The sequence below is a fragment of the Anolis carolinensis genome, chromosome 4 (genome assembly GCF_035594765.1).
Source record: "Anolis carolinensis isolate JA03-04 chromosome 4, rAnoCar3.1.pri, whole genome shotgun sequence".
NCBI lineage: Eukaryota > Metazoa > Chordata > Lepidosauria > Squamata > Dactyloidae > Anolis > Anolis carolinensis.
Genome location: NC_085844.1, coordinates 236,644,081 through 236,670,212, shown reverse-complemented (window position 1 = coordinate 236,670,212; position 26,132 = coordinate 236,644,081). Strand labels below are relative to the sequence as shown.

Genomic DNA, 26,132 nt, shown 5'->3' with positions numbered 1-26,132 from the left:
TAAATGTGTGCATCCCATTTCTGGACCTTTTCTGCAGTCAGCTTCAAGAAAGGTTTACAAGGCATAGGGAAGTAGTTCAGGAACTGCAAGTGTTCCTATTAATTGTGGCCATTTAAAATACAAATTGAAGAAATGTATAGAACTTTGCAATGCATGCCTTCAAGATACTGACACACTGATGGAAGAGTTTGACTTGTGGTATAGAAAATGGAAAAAAAAAGATTACACCTGCAGAAAAAAACCATCAAATGCACTGGAAGCATATCTTGTCTGGGATATGCAGTATTTTCCTAATGTGAAGAAACTTCTTCAGATTTCTGCAACATTGACAGTGTTAATAGCTACAAATGAAATGTCAAATTTACAAATGAAACCCAGCCGACAACGGATCTGAACCAAACTTGGCACACAGACCCAGCACGGCCAACACTACTTCATACATGCTGGAGTTGTGGGTGATGCCCTGGGAATCCCACTCATTCCGACCGACATGGCATTCCAGTTCAAATGACTTTCATTACCAATACGCCTTGCGTTTGCAATGACTATCAATAAAGCACAGAGGCAATCTTTGCAAGTATGCGGTTTGAAATTAGCAAACAAATGCTACTCTCCAGAGTCGGTAAACTGTCTGATTTTAATGTTTATGCAAAAAAAAGACAAAGCAAAAATGTAGTAAATCCATGAGCATTACAATAAAATGATTTTTGGGGGGAAAGAACTCTTTTTCCTTCCTTTCCATACATTCCACATAGACACAGCAACGCAAGGCACGGTATTGAAATGAATGATGTGTTTTCTCGCTGAATCTATGTTCGCTACAATACTTTTATTTACTTTCAGATTCATTACATATCATACTGAGCCTCAGCAAAGTGTGGCCTGGTTTAGCTAGTCTTAATAGGACAGAAGGGTTTTTTTTCCCTTCTGTCCTATTGCTAGTTCTTAATCTGTTACCATATTTTTTTATCACCAATCAGAATGATACATTTCAATAGTTTAATATAAGCATGAAAATGTCTTGGGCCATCTCTCATTCCTACTGTCCCAAAGAGGCAAGAATGCCCTGACTTGCACTTGGTTGGGTAGCTCAAGGCTGGTGTCTCTTAGATGCTAACCTTTCCTCCCACTCAGGATTAAAAGGGCTGTTAAGAACTTATAGACTCGGCTTGATTCCTTGTCTTTCTCCCTTCCATTGTTCTATCCTCATCTAATAAGGAAGAATAATAAAATGATTGCACTGAAATAATTCATAGTGACACCGTTCTGCTGTTGTCTTTTCAGTCATCTATAGAATAGCAGTTCCATATGACTTTTTAACCTCGTTGGCTCAAAGTCTGCTAATAAAGCTCACAATTCTAACTTTTTGAATACACACACGCACACAAGAATTCAGCCCTGCACATGGGTGAGCATTAGCTAGAGGAAAACAATGCAGCTATTTTTACATCTGAAATGCCTTTTGTCAAAATAAAATAGGCAGGGGGAGTGATATATCCCAGATGAGGATCTGGCACTTTGACTAAGGCTGGAGTTAGCAAAATTGATGCTAAAATATTATTATAGGAGCAATCCTCCCCCATCTCTTTTAGGACAGTGTGAACTAGAATATTTGCCAGAATGTGACAGAATAAATGATCAGTTATAGTTTATGTAGAGCTTGTAAACATTCTTATTTGGAAGTATAACTCCCAGTATCCTTCATCTGCAGATTCTGGGAACTGTAATACAACTACCATTTCTAGAATTCCTTAGCCAATATGGCCAAGGGTTGGTTTAGGGATTCTGAGAGTTACAGTCCAACAACTTTTCCAAACTCTGAGTATATGTAGTATACTGCTTTTCATATTTGGATGTTAAGAGTACATTTAAGTCAATGTCCATAAATTAAGAAAATGTCCAGTATATCTCTAAAAAACAGATACCCACCAATGAATAAAACCTGTTGATGTCCCTCATGTTTTAGCCATAGTACAATATCATACAATTGTAGTATAATATATTTTGTATTAATTGAAAAAGTGCAAAATGCAATTATTGGAAGGAGGAGGAGGAGAAAGGGAGACAGAGAGGGAATTCAAAATGGATATACAAGATGGAATTAACTGTTGATTTAGTTACAATTGTAGTAGATAATTATAGCAAGCCAGAAGGTTAACTAGGCATTGTCCAGGTGGTTGTTGATAATTTGCTTATAATTGAATAAATCATTTCACAATCATATTTTTTTATAACAAGCTCCATGAAAAAGGTTCAAGTGCAGTCATGAAAAAAATTCTGATCTAATATATCTAAGGGCACTTTCACACTATAGTTAAACACGTGCCAAAGCGGGTTTAAAAAACCCATTCGGCGCACGTTTAAGTCCCCACCCTCACCCGCAAAAAACCTGGGCTTTCCCAGTGGGGTAGCTACATGCCATCCTGGAAACTGCTGGGATAGCATCCAGCCACTCTGAAGCCTTCAAAACGATCCTTAAAACTTAGAAAAACATATAGGGCTGCCATTAAAGTAGAAATGATGCGCAGGAGAGAGGCGGCTGAGGAGGAAAATTGCTCCCCCCCCCCCAATCTCTTGGTGTGTCATTTCTATGTGCCAGGAGGATGCAAGGAAAGTTTTTAAAAAATGTTTTAAGGTTCGTTTTGGGGGCTTGGGGGGCGGGAGACCAAAAAACCGTGTTAGCTGTGTGGATTGAGCCTGGGGATCGCATGATGCGGTCCCTGGGCCCAATCCACACTGGGACCACACCTGGTAAGACCCGGATCTTACCAAAGATCCAGATCTTGCCAGGTGTTGAAATTAATTCAGAACAAAGCAGGAGAACCCTGCTTTTTTCTAATTAATTCACTTTTACCTGAGGTGTCATTTGGTCCTACATTTTTGGGCCTGTCTGGAAGACCCTAACTTCACTACTTTCAAGTTCTTTTGCTGAGGTGTAATTTTCAGCTTTATTCACTCTCTGTACTACTTATCAATTTCATTTCCTGTTGAGAAACATCTAATTCAGAACAGCAAAATGGACATTCTGTTGCACTAAATAATGAGTGTGAGCTTGTGGATGTAGGCAGCTTATCAAATTTTATTCATATAAACAAGTTTAGCAGTATATTAATTCGTTAGTCTATACCTCTGAGCACTGGAATTTATCAAGACCTATCCCAGCAAAAGAATGACTAGAGGTTCATATTCCATTCTTAGCCCACCTAAGATTATTGACTGTCTAGATCACAATGAATAAATGTGTGTGTGTGTGTGTGGGGGGGGGGGGGGGAATAATTTGGAAAATTTCCCACCCCACATCCCATTTCCTCAATGAAACATATCTTTGCAGTAGCTACTTTTTCTATGCTTTACAGATTTGTCTCAAGTTGAGATGCAAACTGCACACAGACAGTTTTATATGCGAATGTCTACATATTCACCTATGGGACAAGTGGTTGGTAGGTGAAGGGGAAACATATAGGTTTTAGAAAGATTATTGACTTTTGAAAAATATGTCAGCGACAATATGTCAGTGAAAGTCACCTCAGTAGGTGGTAAATTCTCCTTCTCTGGAAGTCTTTATACAGAATAAATTGGATGGGAAACTCCATGAGTGCTTTGGAATTCCTATATGGTAGGGAGTTGAATTAGATGGCCCCAGTGCTCTTTCCAACTCTACAATTCCATGATTTTAAGCCACCTGCTACAAAAGTACTCCACATAGAGCATTCTTGCAGAACATCAATGAGAAATAGGTGCATGTACAGATTCAGACCTCATCAATGGCATTTACTCAATGGTGCAAGGAAATTACTTATATGCTTGTTTCTAAAGTTGCACTACACAACATCAAGAAAATGTATGAAACCAGATCTCAAGGCCCAGTCTTGAATTCAGAAAATCTCCTCTGATTTTCAGTGTATGGAGAAGAAAACTCAGGGCAAGAGCATTGCCTTAAAAATTACATAGGCTGCTTTGGAACAGCTACTATCAACTGCTTTGGAAGAGCTACCGTATACTTCAAAGCAGACCTTGAAAGCACCTCTGTGGCTGAACTACAATCCCCAAGTGTTTTTAAAAACAGTACTTTTATGTAAGTGCCTTTAAGTCATCTGTTGGCTTTTGGTGACCCTTTCATAGGCCTTTTCTTAGGCAAGGGGTGCTAAGAGGTAGTTTAACCTAGTCTTCCTCTGAAATAAGCTTACAGGGCCTTTATTGTCTTCGTGATCTCCCATTCTCTCTGACATTGTTTCCAAGTATTTAGCACAAAAGTAATGTTTACTGAAGTGTTAAAAACAGAGCTGGGGAAAATGGTTTTTATCCTATTCAGTGCATAGCTTAGAAAACATAATTTCCAAAGAGACAAATATTTTTGTATTTGCTAGACTTAATGTTTATTATTTGAATTACATGTTCTGAGCGGCTGTGGTTGATGTTTAACGTATCATGCTTAGAAGTATGCACAGGGACTTGCCTAGATTTCAGGTTTTGGCCATGAACTCTTAGGGCCTGGGCTGCTCCTAATCTGGCAGTCCTAGTTTGGGGTTACATTGTTGCCTCTGGGAAATTGTTATATATATATATTCATTCTGAAAGCCTGACCAAGCCAAGATGATACGAGTGGAACTTCCCTCTTCAAAGCTGCCTTCAAATCTGGGGGGAATTTTCTCTCTCCAGCCATAAAAATTATTTAGGGTTACAGAGGACTATTGCTTTGTTACTCTGTACTGAGAATAAAATCCATTCTTCCCAATTATGAAAAAACACACACACATACACACACCAAAAAAAAAAAAAAGGGGGGGGGGGTAGAATATGTGGCAGAGGTGCTGTGACTTCTACCAACTTGAAAATCCCACGGTTTTTATTTATTTACTTTTAAAAGGATTCTGAAAATAGCCAGTGAAAATATATAAATTCCACAAAGACTGTGTTTTTTTTAAAGCACAAAGCATGTTGTATGTTCTTCCCTTGGCAAATAGTACACACACACACACACACACACACACAGAGAGAGAGAGAGAGAGAGAGAGAGAGAGAGAGAGAGAGAGAGAGAGAGAGAGAGAGAGACTACTCTGGTCCATGAGCTAGTTAGATCTAACATCCGTTTTAATTTGCCTTTCAACATCAATATTATTTTTGTTTAATCTGTTGGTTATTTCAGTCCAAAGCTTATTATGAACTTTCAACTAACCCAATCCTGGTGTATTAATATAAAAGCACATTTGGTTACTGCTGAGCTGGCTGGACAGGTCTGCACTTTTTAATCCCTTCATAACTTAGTGCACTTGACAATGCTTACCTTGTGCTTTAGAAGGACCATCTGTTTTCATTACTTCAATCCACAAAGATGCTTGTCTCCAAACTATGTCCTTCAGTTCTCTGCATGTTGAAACTGATTTTTCTGTGTAGCCATCTTGTACATGAAAAGGAGTTCTAATGCCAACTGAAATGCTTTAGATTTCTTCTGCGGTTTAGGCATGCACAGTGGGATTTTTATTTTTTATTTTTTTTAAACGCAACAATTTTAACACACACGGATTAATTTTCCACGCCACTTCAGTCTGGAAGTGGTTCATCGTGTAAGACTGGGGTGAGGAGGCAGCAATTTGAGAAAATGCAGTCCCTCTGTAGATGGAATTTCTTCCCAGTACAACAGTAGTGGGATTCCCATTCTCATTAACCCCATGGCAAATGGTTAGGATGATAGGACATGTAGTTTCGCAACTAGAGGGATTATTCTCAAAATACTGATTTTTTAAGAGTCCCAAACTGTATAACTTCTCAAAGTTTTGTAATAACCTATCTGTACACTCTGTTTTTTTATGCAGGAGTGAAGGCTATGTTGAAAAAGAGTGGAGCCTTTTGAGTTGCAAATGTAGCTAAATTGTATTCTGTTCTGTCCAATGCGTGTTTTTTGTTATCAATATCAAGTCTCTGGCATGGGTCAGAATATAAGATTTAGATTTTAGAATTACAGAAAGACACTGAAATATCAAATAAAGATATCTGAAGTGAACACGTGTTGGCAGAGTTTGAGGGGGGCACTATGTGAGATTTGGTTGTCTACACTTTCATTGTATTTATTATGTAACCCACCAGGATCCTTAATAAAAGAAAAGTCAAGGATTTTAGGAGACAGAGTAAAAGAAATGTCCAAATGCTGCAGAACTAGAGAAAAAATCCCAAGAATTGGCAAATACTCGACCAGTCAATTAGCTATACTCACTTAGAGACAGCTCAGAGAAGACATTTATAAGCTTGAACTATAAATCAAGTAATTTGTATCAACTAATTGCAGTACAAATATATTTCCTATAAAATTGCAAGCTCTGCTGATTGATAGCATAGAATTGTAATGGGATTTGCATTTGTGCAATGATATTAAACTTTGCAGCCACCAAAAACAGATTAAACAAAAGCACATTGTTGTTTTAAAACAAACCATAAATATAGAATATAAGCTGGGTTACAAGTGAAGACATAAATGAAGCAATGAAATTAAGGTATTAGTATTCGCAGCAAGGCTGCGAGTCCTGCAAATTCTTAATGGCCGAACCCCAATTGAGGGTATGAGTAAAATGTTAAGAGTACGTAGTATGGTTACTTTCTTATACCTCATAAAAACTACAGTAATGTAAGGGGCAGATGTAGCTTGTTTTTGATATATATATAGGTAAGACACAGTCCTTTGTTATGTAGATACATTCATGTGGGACCAAACACATAAGTACCAAAGTGTAAAGAAATCTGAGAAGTTTGCATCTTAATCTCCTGAAATGATTGCCCTGCATGTAACAAAAACAAAAAATAAAACTTTCATATCCTCCAACAGTAATTTGATGGAAAAGAAACACTGTCAAATATTTGCATAAACCTAGCCTCTTTATTTTTTCCCCAGCCCTGAATTGTTATCGCAAAGTTTTCCAGATATAACTCTCCCTTGAATAGCCTTGGCTACATTCAAGTCTCTGTTATCCAATATTTTGCCACACCTCTCAAGCAAGCTTTCCTTGCAATCAATAGGTACAGGAGATGCATCTACTCATATAATCTAAGAAAGAAAACAGCCTCCAAAGAACTGTTGTTTTCTCTGCAAACTGTCCCTTGCAATACTGACATCTCTAACTTTCTTACAGAATTTTAAGGTTATGCAGAAATGTACCTTCTTGTTGTCTTCTCTGATTGCTATTTCTTTTCATTAAAACACATCTCCCCCCTCCAAAAAACAACAACAACCCCACTTTAAAAAAGAATGTCCCTGCCTCTACTGAGAACACAAAACAAGCCAGCTCCAAGGGCTAAAAATAGACTGTTCCATTCGGAATGCAAACTATTCAGTCTTCAAAACTATTTATACAGTGTGAATTAATTGCAGATGGCCAATTCGTATAGCAAGGTCCCAGCAACCGATAAGAAAAGTGCTACTACCTTCGCCGGATTGAAACCAGGTAAAAATTGCTTTAGGGAAGGGATATGCAGTTGGGGATAATGTAGTTTATTTTAAAATCTTTCAGGGTGGGAAATGCAGTTTATAAAATAAGCATTTGTTTTGGCTCACTCTCAAGAGGTTTAGAAGATGTACGTTTTCCCTCCATCCTTCCCTTGTGCTGAGTTGCTGCTGGGTTTCTACAGAAAACAATGAGATGGATAGTATCTGACTAATATAAAGCTGGTGATTTGGGTCATCTGTCATGCATTTTAAAAACTGCATTTTACAACTAAACTTTAAACACACACACACATATGCATCTTCTCTATGAGCTCGTTTAGTAGAGTTAAAATATTTAAAACACAGCCTTACTATTTATCCCTAGATATTGATATTTTAACAACTCACATGCGACAAACTCCCTTTGATATAGCCATTGGCAAAGAGCATCTTTTCCAATGGGTGTTTATCTCATACTGGCAATGAACCAGAAGATGACATGACAAACAAGATGGGCTTTGTGGGAGTTAAGATGGAAGGCAGTATTTTTTTTTTTGCAAGTAATCAGATCCACTGCAAGTTAGCAAAATATGCTTAAGATTTTCAATGTTTCTGTTCCTTGCAGCTGTCAAGTGAACAAGAAGAACTCGTAAATTGAACAGAAACTTTGGGGAGGGGAGGATATATAAAACGATTTAAAATCTTTACTGTGTCAATAACAGGTGCCTTCCTCTTTATTTTTAACATGAGGTTTATTGATGTAGAATAATTTAATGCTGGTATGCTGCAGAATTTTAATATCTGACATAGGGCACATTCCAAGTGATGTCAATAAAACGTAAAGCCTGCTGGAAATGCTTAAGGCTACAATCCTATGCACACATAACTGGAAGCAAGTCCCATTGTACTCAGTGGGGTTTACTTCTAAGTAAATATGAATATGAATCTCTACTGTGCATTTGTGTAGTGTTACAAGGCCAAGGGGAATGCTGTTTTGTTCTTTCCTGTTTTGTGAAGACAGGGCTACAGAGAGACAGAGAGCTTTCAGGATCAGCAGGAGTTGTTGGTTTTGGTGTGTATGTGTGTCTGGCTTTGTTGATACTACTTTTTATAATCATTTATTAATACCTGGGTTTGACTCTATAGTAGGAGAAAGACAACAAATACAACGGGTAACTAACCAACTTAATAGTCAAGCATGGTGCCAACATGCAGAGAACTGGGAGCTCTTTATCTTCCAGGCTGTACATGAAGGAAGAATTCAGAACCCCATAACATAACATAACATAACATAACATAACATAACATAACATAACATAACATAACATAACATAACATAACATAACATAACATGGGTTATGACCTTGAATTTCCACCACCACCCCAATTTCATACCTATGGGAAATGAGCAGTGCTTCATTTCACAAGGAGAACCATACAATGAGGTACACAGTGACAGAAAGCATCAATAGTAGATTTAATAGCCTACCTGAGAAATCCAAAGAAAGGGAAGCTAAATTAGGTTTCGTCTAATGCCAGGTTTTGCTAGGTTTGGTGGTGATGGTGTGTGTCCTATGATGGAAAACACTGGCGAAGTCTAATCTGCAGTGGTTGTGATCCCAGTCTCACCTTCTGCCACAGCCTGGAGGAGAGTGATTGTCAAGTGACCACAGGAATCAAGAGATGCCCATACAACTGTATGTAAAAGCTTTCCCAGGGCACTTCAACACTGACCACTTAGTTCTGCTTCAAACTGGTGCTGAAGAAAGAGGCCTTGTGTTGCAGATGATGACACTGGAAATCATGGAACTAGCCTGAGGCCCAAATATTGATTACACTCACCGCCGAGGCTTGTCTAGAACCAGTTCCAGGATCTGCAGCTTGACAGCTGTGGAGAATGCATTTTTTAAAAAACAAAGTGGAATGCGTATGAGCACATTAGCAGAGCGCTTCTGGTATCTGCATAGCGATTCACATTTTGTAGAGCCAGGACCGGCCCGAGGAAATTTAAAGGGGTATGCAAAAAACATTTTTGCGCCCCCCTGCGCTGCAGGAAGCGTGGCTGCACGCCATGGGAGGCGGGGCCAGGTCTGGTCCCGCCTCCCGTGCCCTGACCCCGCCTCCTGTGCCGGGCGGCCACGCCTCCCGCGGCACACGTCCTGTCCCAGCCAGGCTGCGGCGGGAGTCCTTCCAGGCCTGGCTGGGTCTTTGTCGCCTCCTGCAAGGACTCCCGTCGCAGCGCATGCGTGCCGTGGGAGGCGTGGCCAGTCCCGCCTCCCGTGGTGTGCGTCCTGGCCCAGCCAGGCTGCGTGCGGTGGGAGTCCTTTGAGGCCGCGGGGAAGACCCAGCCTGGAAGGACTGCTGCCACACGCAGCCTGGCTGTACCAGGGCACGCCCCGCGGGAAGCAGAGCCAGACCTGGCCACGCCTCCTGCGGTGCGTGACCACACCTCCCAGGGGCTCAATAGCGCCCTTGGGAAGATGACGCCCAACGCGGGGGCTTGGTCAGAGTACCGTGTTGGGCCGGGCCTGTGTAGAGCCGATGTTGTTCTGCAATGTGGTTTACACCACAGCGCACTGTTGTGTATTACAAGCTTTATTTCAGACTTTCCCCCAACTTTGCTTGTGTCAGATTAAGGCTTAATGCACACAACAGTGTGCTTTCAGGCCATGATTTTTCTAGCAGCCATGCTTTGAAAGAAGTTTTAAGCTATTTTCAATGGTCAGCATAGATGAGGGCCCTATCTACACGGTCATATAATTCAGTTTCAAACTGCATTATATGGCAGTGTAGATAGGGCTGGGGTCTCCAATTTAGTTTCCTAGTTTGAGAAACCCATCTTTCACTATAGACTGAACTACACCGCCAGAGCCTTATTTATTTATTTATTTCCGATATTTCTACCCTCCCCTTCTCCCCGAAGGGACTCAGGGCGGCTTACACAACTGGCAGGACCACTACCAGTACATCATAATACAATAAAATAAGAATAAAAGTTAAAATAGTTAAATAACATAGTAAAATACATTATATAAAAGATTTAACACAGTGCAACACCGAATATATATGCCAATCACCCATCAGACCTTGTGCAAAAGCCTTACTCAGTTTGCAGGACTGCAGGACTGCTTCCCAAGAACAACCCCATTGTCCCACAAAAATGACAGATGGGCCTTTCTTGGCTGTATGGAGAAACACTTTTCTCAGTCCCACCATCCTTATATTCACTTTTGGTGTGAACATAAGAGAGGGGCTTCTCCAAAACTAATACCAAACTCTAGCACTTTGTGAGTCCACTGGAGCTCTAAGATCATTTGGAGAGTCTGTTCTTGCTGTCCCACCACCTTCCAAGGCTTGTTTGATGTGGACAAGGGAAAGGACCATCTCTGTGATTGCTCCCAGATTTTGGAACTCCCCCAATAGAGAAATCCTAGTGGCCTCAACTTTGTTTTCCTTCCATTATTAAGTGAAGAAATTTTGTGCCATTAGGCTTTTGGAAATCGACTAGGGTCAACATTGAATGCTGTGTGGTGGTGTTTTCAAGATTAGCATGTTGCCTTTTAAGGAATTTTAATGCTTAAACTTGGTCATTTTAACTTTACAATTCAATTTTATGATGGGGGGGGGGAGATATTTTAATTTGCACTTTAAAAACGTATCATTAGCTATCCTGAACCTCAACATTGAGAGAAAGATGGAATATAAAAATAATTATGACAAAGACTCCCTTCCTCAGCAGGTTATACTGTCATAAAATCCAGATTATCAAAGCAGATAATCCACACTATCTGCTTTGAACTGGATTATATGAGTCTACACTGCCAGACAATCTAGTTCAAAGTATATAATCTGGATTTTATAGGGAATGTAAAAGGGGCCTAAGCAGACTCCTTCTTCCCTGACCATTTATTACCAGTTGAAGGTATTTTTTATTCCATCAGACTTTGGGGGACTGATGTTTTACAAGAAAGGAGCTCTGTAATGTTCTTTTACTCCTTATTTTTCAATCGGACATTTAAATAGTTTCAATTTGTTATACAGTTTAGTACTATTGCAGCTATTACTTTTTAAATTGTTTAGCTACATCTTTTTGTATCTGTATTTTTTATTTTTTAAGCAACCTTTCTGTGTTTGGGTAAGGAGAGCTATATATAAAGAAGAAAAGAATAGAGTAGAATAATAATAATAAAAAAACAGCAACACCTATCCTTGTGGTTCCTTTTAAGACTAGTAAACCTTATCTTCTTTGACCACACAGCCCACTCCCCGCATATGGTAAACTGGACTGCAGGCAACAGTAGTTTATTTCCAATAAAACACGTTAGTCTTTTGAAAATCCCTTCAACAGTGAAAGGATTTCAAAAATTTAATAAACAACATACTTTGTTGCTTTGCTGCTGCAGACAAACTTGTGTCTACCAAGAACTGATATATTTACTGATTCGATACTGAATGGAGATTAATGTTTAAACAATACATAAGGCTATAGAGCAGGGGTCCCCAAACTTTTTTAACAGGGGGCCAGTTCACGGTCCCTCAGACCATTGGAGGGCCAAATTATAGTTTTTTAAAAAACTATGAACAAATTCCTATGCACACTGCACATATCTTATTTTGAAGTAAAAAACAAAACAAAAAGGGAACAAATACAGATTCAATGTTAATCATCATCATCATTATCATCATAAAAATAATAGAGGGTTGGAAGAGACCCCTTGGGATATCTACTCCAACCTCCTTCTGCTTTTGTGCACCACACCATAATCAAAGCACCGCTGACAGATAGCCACCCAATGACAACAACAACAACAACAACAACAACAACAACAACACCATAATAAACATGGTTGGAAGAGACCCCTTGGGCCATAGAGTCCAACCCCTTTCTCCCTTTGTGAACCAAAACATAAAGCACCCCTGACCAACAATGGCAATAATAATAATAATAATAATAATAATAATAATAATAATAATAATACTGTAATGTTCGGGGTTGGAAGAGTGCTAGCCTTCAAGAAAAATGAATCCATGACAGGGTTGCAAAGGAGGGAGTCTACTTGGCAAGATAAAACGGGAGGTCTCTACCTTTTGCCACAGGCATGCCTCCATTGTTGTTTTGACTCCTCCATCCCAGGTGGGGGAGGAGGCGGAAAAGGAGCATGCAAGGCGAGCAAGGAGGCAGGAAAAGCGTGCACCTTTCCCTCCTCCCTCGCCCCGTGCAGGCCTTTGTCAGAGGCGGCGGCGGGAAAGATGCCTGCAGGGCGAGGGAGGAAAGGCGCATGCCTTTTTCTCGCCCCGTGCATCCCTTCCTCGGCGGCAGCGGGAAAGGTGTGTGTGGGACGAGGAAAAGGCATGAGCCTTTCTCTCTTCTCTCACCCCACGCGCACCTTTCACGCTGCTTTCCTCGGCGGCGGCAGCGGGAAAGCTGCCCGCGAGGTGAGGCAGGAAAGGCACATGCCTTTCCCTCGCCCAGTGCGGCTCTTTCTCAGTGGAGGCAGCGGGAAAGGTGCATGCAGGGCGAAGAAAAGGCGTGCACCTTTCTTTCCTCCCTCACCCCGCGCGCACCTTTCCCGTTGCCTCCCTCGGCGGCAGCAGCAGGAAAGCTGCCCGTGGGGCGAGGGCTGAAAGGCGCATGCTTTTTCCTCGCCCCGTGCGGCCCTTCCTTAGTGGTGGCAGCAGGAAAGCTGCCCATGGTGTGAGGGAGGAAAGCCGCACACCTTTTCCTCGCCTCATGAGGCCCTTCCTCGGCGGCAGCGGCCGGAAAAGTGCCCATGAGGAGAGGTTGACAAGAAACTTCTCCTCCTTCTCCACACCACACTTTCTTGGTAGAGGAGGGAGCCACCACCCCGGGGGCCGGATAAATGGCTCCGATGGGCCGCATGTGGCCCGCGGGCCTTAGTTTGGGGACCCCTGCTATAGAGCCTAGTCAGGGAAAGGAGGAGGCATATATCATATTTAGACTGGTACCTGTTTGTTTTAATAATAATATGAAGAGACTCAATTTCCAGTTTCGATAATCAGAATCACAATATTTTCCCTATATTTTTCCTACCCACCACTTGAATAACATTATTCTCTCTGGTTTAGCTAGGTAGGTATGCAAAAATCGAATAGCAAAATTCTGTATTCTTTCTTTAAAAAACAAAAAGAGACTTGTAGCTCTCATTCTGTGCTACCAGTGTGTGACTTTTCCATTCATTTCTGAATACACGTTTTACTTGGTTTGGTATTGCTATTTAATTCAACATGCTATAAACATCATTACATCCTGAGAACTTTTAGCCATGGAGAGAAAAGAAACTAAAATCTCTAAGATAAACAGGATTCCATGTTGATCAAATCAAATACAATAGATTTTCACAGAGTTACGTCCTATTTTGTACTGGAAAAATTACAATGTAGTTGTTTCCAGGGGATCCAAATAATGCCAAGAAAAAGAAACTGAATAGTCGAGTCCCCTGCCTCAAATCCCAGTGTGTCTCCCCTTTGTGGCTGCGTAATGATTACATTCCCGAAATTGCACTTTGTAGCTTTCTTGAGGAATGTTGTGCTAAGTGTTTGGACAAGAGGGAAAAGGTGATGGCAAAGAATATGGGATTTTTTTAAAGTCAGATTTGTAGGAAAACCTCACAAGAAGGCTCAGATGGACTTTGATAAGCATACTTGTACCAAGTAATAAATATTAATGGAGGTCTGTTTAGGAGTTATTAAGCATTTGGAATGCTTTGTAAATCCTCTGCCTGTCTCTTGAATGTGTTTATTGCACCACTGGTTTATGCATCATCGTAATCTTTTCCATTATTTCAAGGATTTTTATGAGGCATTTCTCACAGTTGTGTGCGGCTTTGCCTCCCCACCCTCAACCCCATTCACCCTTCAATCTAAAAAATTCTCCCTGAACCCTATCATAAGATAACTCCATCTTCTCTGCCACCCCTCTCCCCCAAATTCTGCACCAATAGTAACATTTCTCAGTTTTGACAGTAATGGAAATTAGGCTGAATTACTTCTCCCTCTTCCAATGAAAATGGATTTATTTACATACACAATTCTTCACCAATAGCACAGCTTTTTTCTTGTGCTCTTTGACCTTTTATTTTTTTTAAAAAACTTTTTTTCTTGCAAGAAGCTTCCCCTACCTTATTACCTTTACATGGGAAAAGGCAATAATTAAATAAATAGGTCTGGAAGCCAACTAAAATTATTGATCCTTTAATCGTGTGCCTTATCTTGTAACTAATTGATTGACTGAAGTAAAATAAAAACCATGTGTTGCTGAAAACACATCAACATATTTCCCAAAGCCAAAGGGATCTCAGGGTTGTTGTATGTCTTTCAGGCTGTGTGACCACGTTCCAGAAGTATTCTGGAACATGGCCAGAATACAGGAGAGAATACTTCTGGAACATGGCCACACAGCCCAAAAGACATACAACAACCCTATGATCCCGGCCATGAAAGCCTTTGACAACCCAAATGGATCTTCAAAACACAAATGGGCCCTGAATTTTGAGACTTTCCAGTGATAATTTGGCCTTCCTGAACAAAACTTTTGACTACTGTAATGAATTCAATGATACTGTAGTTAATCAATTTTGTCATATTAGACATATTCAGTATTGATTTCCTAGCAATAATTAATAATATTAATTTACTTTATCAACATGGAATTTTGCAGTCTGACATAAGGAAATAAAGGGGTAGAAATGGATGGGAGAAAGGGGATCATCAATCTATTCCCCAAAAAAGCTGTAAGGCTCAGATTATTCACTATCTACAGGTATAGTTTTGTTAATTTGTCACAACAACAAAAGAGTTGTGTGAAAATAACAAGCCTCACACATTTCTTATAGCACAAGTTTTCATGGACCCCAGCCCTGAAAAACTCAGGGAAAAGGCAATATGAGAGCATTGTCACCTATATGAATTCTGTTCCCCACCTCCATGAAAATTTCCCCAAAACTGTAGCACTGCAATAACGTAAAACTTTAGATGATCATGTAGAAATACAATTAAGGCTTCCAAAGACAAGTTAGCAAGATAATACATACACAACATATATAAGAATACTAGATGTGAATATGGCAATGACCTCACTCTCCGCAATACTAGAAATTTGGAGACGGAAGGATTGAATGTTGCCCTCCCCAGTAGCTACCTCTCTATATTATAATTAATATTAAAAACACAAGATGGCTCAGAACTGTTTGAAGTTTTATTGCATGGGGAATGACAGAAAGAAAGAAAGAAATAGGAGATGTGTGAGGTTGGCTTTGCGGGACATCCTCCACAAGATAGTGGAAACTCCTTTGTCAGTCTCTGGCACTGCTTCTGTTGCCAAGCTTCATTCGCCCACCATCTTATGAAAAGCAAGAACAAGACTAGGAAGGATATAATCTCTTTTTTGAGGTGTTGGTGTTTGGGAACCAAAAGAGCAAAAGGTGACTGAACTGGTGCAACAGCAGTAACAAAATTGTGAGCCCACTGGGCAGTGTGGAATTGGTGAATTTACTTTTTGGAATGCTCCATCCAGAGACAACCACTCACAATGTTGGATGGGAAATTCTGAGCGTCACAACCTGTAAGAGCAATGTTTCCCAGTTTTGCATGGTGGTTGTGATAGGTTTCTTCCCCCCATGTATCCCTCTCACCATCACCACCTCAAAATCAACAAACCTGTAGGGACCACAGGCAAGAATAACAAGAGCCAAAAGTGATCACATGATGTTTTAATAATTCCTAATTAGGCCAAGGAATCAATTCCAGGACAAACAATTTTCTTGTGATTTTTTTTCATGAGTAATAGCTCAAATTTCCTAATTGACTTGAAATCCATTTTGCTTTATAGTGATCTTATCACAGGGTTTTCTTGGCTAAATCTGTTCGGTTGCCACTGCCTTTTTCCGAGGCTGAAAGTTTATGTCTGGGTTTCTTCAAACAAATTAACCTTTAATGCATATATTTGGAGAAATCCTTTGTTCATCTAACCTGCTGCAATCCGTGTTGCCTTGTGTACTAACACCATGACTTCTCACTTTTACCTACCAAGAATTACTTGCTGTTTCTGTAGCTCCCTCAGGTTTCAGGAGGAGAATCAGAAACTCAATACTAGCCATGGAGTTGTGCACACACATCTTTACATCTGTTCGACAACAGAGGACTTGCTAACTCTGGATGATAAAAAAAAACACTGACCACTAACATACTAACTGTTTGTTCACAGAGGAAGCTCCTCTGTTCATAAACACATTACCTAATTTGCTTTTGTTCCTCTTCTGTTCCAAATGAATAAGAAGCAAAAGTAAGGAAAGATTATTTCAGAGCACAGACACCCACTTGTCCGCAGCAAGGAAACCTCAGAATTCAAAGAGAAAGCACAAAATTACTGTGAGGCAGTGAAATTCGATCAGCTCAAAGGTCTGCAATAGAAGCTGATTCTATGCATGGACCTGATCTTTTTTCTCTCTCCTCCATTTAATGAACTGACCAAAGACATTTTGCAGCCTACAGCAGAGCAACTAATTGTACTAAACTTCACCTGCACAAGTCAAGTCCCAGAGTACCAAATGGCAGCCATGTCCTTTGGGTAGAGGAAATTGAAAATCTTCTTCTCATCCCTTTCTGTAAAAAATGCACTAAGAAAAAACAAAAGAGCAATTTTCTATCCTTTCATGACCCAAATCTGTGGCCTGGGTGTCTCAGCCTATGCCTGTGGTTGCTTTCCATTGCTCTAGGACCCACTTATTTGTCTTTTTGACTATCTGTGGTATCTGTGAAATTCTCTACCACTATCACATTTCAAAAGAGTTGATTTTTTCCCCCCATCAGCATTCTTCACTGTCCAGCTTTCACCACCATACATGGAAATCTTAAACACTAGTCAACCTTGGCTACAGCCTGGAAAACTCACAGCAACCCAATCCTGGCTATGGTATTCCATGATGTATCTTTACACTTGGTGACCATATCTAGTTCTTTCAATAGTAGCCCTTCCAAGTCTTAGATTTATTCCGATTTCTTCACTTTGCTTTTCATTTCTGAAAACCATATTGAATAAATGATTAACTATTTCAATGTCTTCATCATCCCCCTTTAAACTTACAGAAATAGCTTATCATCATTATTTTTGTTTGTTTTTTAAATTTGACTATAACGCTGCTTTAGCATTTTCTTCCTCAAACTTTTCTCAATAGTCATTCCAAGTCTTTGTTATTTTTTGCAAGTCCTATGGTGTCACCTATATATCTTAAATCCTTGATAGTCCTTCATCCAATTTCTATGCCTTCTGGTGATCATTTAGGTTCAATAGCACAAATCTATTTTACATACTCTTCAAGTTCTAGAGCAAGGGTAGGCAACTGTGGAATGCCAGGGCGTCACATTGCTCCCCTAGAAGGCATTAAAGGGCCATAGCTATTCCTGCAAAAAAAGTTTTTATTGGCCTCAAACTCCTCTAGGGGCGAGGGGCATTTTCACCACAAAATGTGGAGGGCCACAACATTTGGTGGAAATGCACCCTACACCCCCTAGTGGACATTTCAGAGCATTGTTCTTGAATTTATTTATTTTTTGTGCAAAAATTGGGTTTTGGCCCCTAGGGGATCCAAGGCCTCCAAATGTGGTGGGAAAGCAGTCCTCACCCTTAGACTACATTGAGTTGGGGAGAAGGCATTCTGAAAAACAATATGTTTTACCCTTGATGTGGTTCTGGCCCCCAAAAATGGTTCATTGGCCACAGTTTACCCAACCCTATATCAGAAGGCTGTTCTTCAGGTTGTAGTTGGCAAAATGATTGATATTGCAAATTTCTTTACCTATTTTCTATTTTTTGTAGTCCCTGCACTGTACCACAATCTACTCCTGATCTTACAGATTAACACTTCCTTAAGGCCAGGTAACTAAGGGCCCTTTCACACAGCTATATAACTCAGAATATCAAGGCAGATAATCCACAATATTTGCTTTGAACTGGGTTATCTGAGTCCACCCTACCGTATATTCTATCAAATATACTATCAAAGTACCAAATTATCCACATTATTTGTTTTGAACTGGATTATAGGAGTCTGCACTGCCATATAATCCAGTTCAAAGAAGATAAACTGGATTTTATATGGCAGTGTAGATGGGGCCTAAATGCCTTCTTTTCTTCCAGTCATCTTTTAGGGTTCCAATCCAGTTCCTGATCTATTTAGGTTCCTGGTCTGTCTTTTAAAAGAACTAGGATTCTCAAAGATTCTATGTGTGTGGCTGCAATTTGTTTTTAAATAGTTTCTGCTTGTTGTTTGTTGTTGGTTTTTGCACAGAGCATACACCGCTCTGCTCCAACCAGTCTCAAATTGCTGCAGCTGTGTCTGGATTACCAATTGTTTTTTAATTGCTTGAGCAGAATTGTGAACAATCTAGACTGACTGGGGACAGCACCGGGGAGGAAGGAGGGTAGTTTCCCAAGGGCAAGCATTTGAAGCTTCAGTTTGCATAGTGTAGCAATATTTGAGCTAGCAACAGACCTAAAATTAACTAAAATCAAGTAAAATTGAGAGAGAGAGAGAGTTTAAGTATGTGAGACTTCTCCAACTTCATCTAGGGTTGCCTTGCATTATTATTATTTTTTTTAAATCCCCAATCTTTACTGTGTGACTGCGAGATGACCTTCAAGGGAATGAGGATATTGAGACTCCGACTTTGTAACCTCTCACACTTAGCACTGAGACTCGAACCCTAAACATGATTTTCTGTTAGTACCTGCCTGGAAATGCTGAGCTTCCCCTGTCTTGAAGACAGTCCCATGGTTCTTGCTGGTTTACATCAGCAGTAGCTAATATTAGCACAGATAAAATGTTATATGCTTAAGTCCAATAGGTTGGGGAGGAGGGGTCAAAAAGGAAGATTCCTGATTCTGAAGCTATGGTTTGCCGAGGCCATACTAAAACAGTATTGAGAGGTTTTTTTTAAATGGTATTGTTGTTCATTACAATCCCAGCTCCTCACACCCTTGTTGGGGAGTCAGAAATTTGTGTTGCCAGGACACATATTTACCTGTATGTACAGACAAAAGAATGTTCTCTTATGCAAAACATAAGATTGACTCTGCCTTTAGAAAAAGAGCAAAATCAACATAGCTGGGAGGAGTCAGCCTCTACAGCAGGGGTCCTCAAACTTTTTAAGTCGAGGGCCGGTCCACAATCCTTCAGACTGTTGAGGGGCCGGATTATCATTTGAAAAAATAATACAAACAAATTCCAATGCACACTGCACATGTCTTATTTGTAGTGCAAAAAAAACAACAACAACAACAACAACAACGAAAGAACAATACAATATTTAAAAATAAAAATAATTTTAACCAACATACATTTATCAGGATTTCAATGGGAAGTGTGTTCCTGCTTCTGGCCAATGAAATAGTCAAGTTAATTAGGGTTGTTGTTGTTGTTGTGTGCCTTCAAGTCATTTCAGACTTTGGGCAAGCCTAAAATGTATTTATTTATTATTTATTTATTTACTGCATTTATTTACTACATTTGTATCACACTCTTCTCACCCCAAAGGGGACTCAGAGTGGCTTACAAATTATATGTACATACAATGTATTATATTATTAGCATAGCACAATATTAGCATTATATATTACTATATTGAACTATACCACTATACTGTAATATTGTTAGTAATATTATATGTAATATAGAATATATAATTAATATTATTATATGGTATTATTATTAGTGTGATATTGTATTACATTATAATATTATTATCAATATTATATGTATATACAATATATTATATTATAAAACTGAGGGCGGGGGCCAGGTAAATGACCTCGGAGGGCCACATCCGGCCCCCGGGCCTTAGTTTGGGGACCCCTGCTCTACAGTGTGGAAGGAAACAGGGCAACAAAAGAGAAGGTGGAAACTCCAAGTAGCAAAGGTGAAGTCTTCTTTGGTGACTCTGGTAACTAAGCACCCAAAGGCTTTAGAGTTTACCTGAACTCTGCAACCTGGGAGTTCAATTATCAGGGATCATAAACATTATGGCAGTGATAAGGTGGAGTGGTATTATGCCAATACAGTCTAGAAGTTTGTGGGCATTTCCAAAGAACGCCACACCACAACTATGACATTATGAAACAGGCAAGGCTGGTGTGCTTAGATACCATCATCTACAGGTTGAAAGCCTTGGAAAAGTTAGTTTTTAGATTTCAACTACAAGTCTTATGTTCCTCCAACCAGCATGGCCAACATTTTATGAAGGCAGCCTGCTCCTCTTTCTCCACAGGCAATTTGCATGCATTCCACTGTAAGTTATGTGCATTGATAGCATGCTCAAAGCACTGCACTGAAAGCATCGGATTCTGTCTGATCTTGGAAATTAAAGGCTTGTTTCAAACCCAAAGTGGACAGGAAGTGTCTTGGGTACTTTCAGGGCCATAGCCAGAAAAAATTTTTGGGAAGAGTTTTGAAAATTTCGGGGGTGGGGTGGGGGTGGGGTTGAACCCCTGACCCACCCGCCCCCCAGGTTCAGACCTGTCAATATCTGCTTGAGATAGTGCCTGGAGGGACTCTTAATTTCTTGCGTACATAGACTTAGCATGGAGATTTGGTTAACCAGTTAAAATTCATGTGTAAACCAGGTATTTTTTTAACCTGAAAAATTTGGGGGGAGGGGTTGAACCCCTAACCACCCCCCCACCCCACCACCCCCGGCTACAGGCCTGGTACTTCTGGTCCTTAATGCAGGATATACTGGGATGAACTGGTTTGGATCTGGCTATGTTTCCACTGCTAGATGACTTCAGTAATAGCAATCCAAAAATAAAAGTGACAGTCCAGCAAAGCCAAGCTAGTTTTTGGCTACGCTAGACCATGTGGACTCTGGCTGGATCTACACTGCCATATAATCTAGTATCTAATTAGATTATCTGCTTTGAAATGGATTATATGAGTGCTCTGTCATATAATACAGTTCAAATAAGATAATCTGAGATCAGAAACTGAATTATATGGGGCCTCAGTCCTGCCACTACTGTTTATCAGGCATGGAGTGGGTGGCCGCTTCCAGGATTAGTTTTGCATATTGTTACTCCATACTCGCTATGGATTAATCAATGAGTATAGATAATCCCTAACTAAAGTCAGCCCAGGTTAGTACAGTAGAGTCTCACTTATCCAACACTCGCTTATCCAACGTTCTGGATTATCCAACGCATTTTTGTAGTCAATGTTTTCAATATATCGCGATATTTTGGTGCTACATTCATAAATACAGTAATTACTACATAGCATTACTGCATATTGAACTACTTTTTCTGCAAAATTTGTTGTCTAACACGATGTTTTGGTGCTTAATTTGTAAAATCATAACCTAATTTGATGTTTAATAGGCTTTTCCTTAATGCCTCCTTATTATCCAACATATTCGCTTATCCAACATTCTGCCGGCCCGTTTATGTTGGATAAGTGAGACTCTACTGTACTTGGATGCAAGGTCATCAATGACTGTTAGGTGCTGCAGCCTATATTTTAGAGGAAGGATTTGGCAAAACCATATCTGGACATTCTTGCCTATGAAAACCTTATGACCAATTCATGGGATTGCCATAAGTGACAGGTAACTTGAAGGCAAGGACATGCAAAATGTTCTGCTCAACAAGAAGAAAGAAACTTGGGTCCCATCTAGGGCCCCATCTACACTGCCATATAAAATCCAGATTATCTGCTTTGAGCTGGATTATATGGCAATGTAGACTCATATAATCCAGTTCAAAGCATATAATGTGGATTATCTGCTTTGATAATTTGTATTATATGGTAGTGTAGATCCAGCTTTGGAGGGTATACATTCCACATTCCTGTAAGAATCCAGTCCATATGTGGTGGGATGTGGGGATGTTCTGAAGAAAGATAATTGCAAACTTGTTTTCTAAGGTCCCTCTGAAAAATTAAACGTATAACTGATGGATGTGTTTGCTTTTAGTACAGCTGTTACTGACACAGAGAAAACAATGCAGAAGAGAGAAATTAAAGTATCCAAAGAAAGAAAGAAAATTTACACAGATGCTTAACCGAAAAGCTGCACCACTACACACTTGCACATTTGTTCTGTTCCAAACTGACCACAAAAGGAGCCATTGTTCTGTTTAAATTGCCTAGGTGGGAAAAGAAAAAGAGCTTGAACACACAAAATTTTTCAGATACCTAACAAGTGCAAAAAGTGTTCCTTGAATGCCTCTCTCTGGCTGTGCAATTGTCCTACATTTGAGACACAAAGGCCCCTTCTACACTGCCATATAATCCAGATTATCAAATCAGATAATCCACATTATATGCTTTGAACTGGATTATATGAATCTACACTGCCATATAATCCAGTTCAAAGCAGATAATCTGGATTTTACATGGCAGTGTAGAAGGGGTCTAAGGTTTAGCTTTAACAGGCAGCTTCAAAGAAGGCAGACTAAACAAACCAAATGGCATTTCCTTCCAAGAAGATAATAGTCTTCCTCTTAAAAAATATAGCCACAAAAATGAGCTTTTCTTTGGATTTTCTGAAATGGATTTGCACACTTAAGGATAAAAAGCAAATGAGTTACCAGTCCAATGTTGTGCAAGGCGAAGAAAAATGCATTTCTGACAAGCTGATGGTTCCATGATGGTTTATTAAAACCTTCGTATAACCCTTTCTCTCTGTCTCTAACCAGGAAAGTCCAGAAAAAGCAAACACAATTTTTAGAATCATAGAATTGGAAGATGCCACAAGGGCCATCCAGTCAACCACCTGCTCTGCTCTTCCATCACTAAAGGGAAAAAGTAAATACAAGTTTTTTTATCCATGTGCATGAAATGTTTTATAACTCTAAAAATTTCTCATTTAGCCACACTGGCTGTGGAATTCTAGGAAGTGTACTTTTAAAAAGTAACTTTTCAGTACTATAAGATTAATTCAGGACTGCAATGCCTTTCGTAATTTTCACAATTTTTTGACTGTATGCCCATTTACAGTAGAGTCTCACTTATCCAACATAAACGGGCCGGCAGAATGTTGGATAAGCGAATATGTTGGATAATAAGGAGGCATTAAGGAAAAGCCTATTAAACATCAAATTAGGTTATGATTTTACAAATTAAGCACCAAAACATCATGTTAGACAACAAATTTTGCAGAAAAAGTAGTTCAATATGCAGTAATGCTATGTAGTATTTACTGTATTTATGAATGTAGCACCAAAATATCGCGATATATTGAAAACATTGACTACAAAAATGCGTTGGATAATCCAGAACGTTGGATAAGCGAGTGTTGGATAAGTGAGACTCTACTGTATTACTAGGTGTCTTGGAGTAATTTCTGACTGATAGCAAGCCTAAGGCGAGCCTATCATAGGGTTTTGTTGGAAACATTTGTTCAGGCGCAGATTGCCCTAGACTTTCTCTGGGTCTGAGAGAGTGTGACTCACCCAAAGTTGCCCAGTGGGTTTCCTTGGACAAGAGGGGATTCAATTCAGTCATATCCCAATTTTCAAACCACTACCACATGCTGGCTCTCGCCTATTACCAGATACAGTAGAGTCTCACTTATCCAACATAAATGAACCGGCAGAACGTTGGATAAGCGAATATGTTGGATAATAAGGAGGGATTAAGGAAAAGCCTATTAAACATCAAATTTAGTTATGATTTTACAAATTAAGCACCAAAACATCATGTTATACAACAAATTTGACAGAGAAAGTAGTTCAATACACAGTAATGCTATGTAGTAATTACTGTATTTATGAATTTAGCACCAAAACATCACAATGTATTGAAAACATTGACTACAAAAACAATGACTACTAAAAGGCAGACTGCGTTGGATAATCCAGAACGCTGGATAAGCAAATGTTGGATAAGTGAAACTCTACTGTATTAAAGTATAACATAATCTGATTTAGGGTGGATCTACACTACCATATAATCCAGTTTCTGAATCCAAATTATCTGATCTGAACTGGATTATATGAGTCTAGACTGCCATATATATGATCCAATTCAAAGCAGATAAACTACATTCAGAAACTGGACTATATGGCAGTGTTAACGGGGCCCTAAAGCAATCTGAAATGGGCAGGTGCAATGGTCCAGACTTTTGTCCTAAAATAAACTTGTATGACAGAAATGTACAATTATATAATTGAAATCCATGATCTGCAGTAGCCTAATTGCATTTAGAAAAAGCTCTCCTCGTAATATACATCTCTTTTCTCTAATGATACAGCCTCTAAAAGGGGTTAGAGGTGCAGGACCCTTGTGAAAGTGGAAAAACTGTGAATAAAAACCCACTCTTTTTTTACTTGGGATAACACCCCTTTAAAACAATCTAGATCCTGCAGTGCAAATTTATGGTCAACTTCTGCCATTTCAATATGATGTACACTTCCTTGTGTTCCAACCTTGGGAGAAAGGCAGGGTACAAATAAAACAAAACAAATCCCTTGATGGGGACAAAGAGTAATGCATGTCCTCCGCAGTTTCATCCCAAAGCAGAAAGTCAGTTTTTGTTCCCAAAATAAGAGTAAGTTTTCCTCGGCTCTGGGACACCTGGCCAATTAGTTGCCTCAAACTTTCCTCAAAGGAGATTGTGTCTTTGAGCTCGATGTTTCATGGGATTATTTTCAAAGCCCCAAAGTAGTTTTGTTTGCTTTTGAGACCAAAAGCCAAAGAAAAGGGTTTTTTTTAAAGGCAGGACTATTTATAGAGAGCTGGCTACATCCGTAATTCTGAAACCGTGACCTGCCGTAGCCCCATAAGAAAGTCAATATTTTGTTAAATATGAGTATTGTTAAACGTTCACCACTGACATTTCCTGGTCTCTGCTAATTCTCCTTCACAGTAGAATTTAACTTCCTTGCTGGAATTTCCCCCAGCCCCTTGCACTTGCTTTGGGAGTTTTTCATTACGGGAGGAGCAGCCCTAAACTAACTGCTGACTGGCTTGAAATATCCTTTCCACAAATCCATCTTCTACCCAGAAAGCCTATAACAGCTTTTCTCTTCTCTAATATTTTGCCCCTCCATTTCAGTTTGCACGAAAGCTGCACATTCACAGTCAAATATGGCAAAACATAGCAAAACCACATTCCAAAAGTACATGGAAACAAATTTGCTTTGTCATTGTAAAAGGAACCATTTCTAGTTCCACTTGAAGTTACTTTTGGGGCACTGTTGGCCCTTTCAGCAAGTCCTATGCCATTTTCCAATCAGTCCTAATGAACTATTCCCCAAGAAACTGCCTTTTTCAAAGCTGCGACATATAACAAGGGTTCGCTTTTTGAGGCACTGACTAAACAATGGGAACACGTAATTTGTGAAATGTAACTTCCCAAGCTCTGTTATGCCCTGGCGAGAGGGACAGGATGGACCTTGACGACTGAGAGGAGAGAAATTTGAAGAGAACTGGACCTTCTGGTTAAACTATTACAGAACTCAGGCTGGATCTACATTGCTAAATAATGAAGTTGGAACTGCATTACTGTATATGGCTAATGTAGACCCAGACAATCCATCTTGAAATGTGTTATATGAGTCTACACTGACCATAAAAAGCAGTTCAAACTGCATTATTTGGCAGATCCAGCTGCAGGCAGTATCCATACAACAGAATTGTATTTAGTTAGATACCATATTAACTGAGGGCCCATCTACACTATCATATAAAATCCAGATTATCTGATTTGA

The 26,132-nt window shown here is 39.7% G+C and overlaps 1 protein-coding gene and 1 long non-coding RNA gene across 3 annotated transcripts in view; one reads left to right on the top strand and one right to left on the bottom strand.

Moving 5' to 3' along the window:
* gnas (GNAS complex locus) overlaps positions 1 to 26,132 on the bottom strand; it is a 250,385-nt gene that overhangs the window by 165,231 nt on the left and 59,022 nt on the right. The gene's annotated exons all lie outside the window — the stretch shown is intronic.
* The window catches only part of LOC103280685 (uncharacterized), a 34,587-nt gene continuing 15,512 nt past the window's right edge, over positions 7,058 to 26,132 (top strand). The window contains exons 1-2 of the long non-coding RNA XR_010005633.1: positions 7,058 to 7,433; positions 23,118 to 23,226. This is a non-coding gene — a long non-coding RNA (uncharacterized LOC103280685). The remainder of the gene's footprint in view (positions 7,434 to 23,117; positions 23,227 to 26,132) is intronic.